This window comes from Penaeus monodon, chromosome 34 (genome assembly GCF_015228065.2).
Source record: "Penaeus monodon isolate SGIC_2016 chromosome 34, NSTDA_Pmon_1, whole genome shotgun sequence".
Lineage (NCBI taxonomy): Eukaryota > Metazoa > Arthropoda > Malacostraca > Decapoda > Penaeidae > Penaeus > Penaeus monodon.
Genome location: NC_051419.1, coordinates 15,227,287 through 15,227,605, shown reverse-complemented (window position 1 = coordinate 15,227,605; position 319 = coordinate 15,227,287).

Below are 319 nucleotides of genomic sequence, written 5' to 3'. Positions count from 1 at the left end.
TGAATTGCAATACAATCGGTGTTGTTGTAAAGAACTACCACACCAAGCAGATCATGTCGTTTGAAACAACTTCATATAAATAGGCTGGAAAGTTCTGATTGCCGCTCTACTAGCCAACAAGAGAATCTCCCATCAGAACAGGAAAATAAAATTAATAAAAGCAGTAGTACTGTGAAATCTCGACTATAGTCCCAATACTAACTGAAAATAGAAAACACTGCCTTTCTGCCTGTCCGCGAATCTCTGTGAATACCTTAAGTGAATCTATCCTGTGGATATCTCCTGTCAATCTCCAGTGAATATCTACTGTGATTGTCTC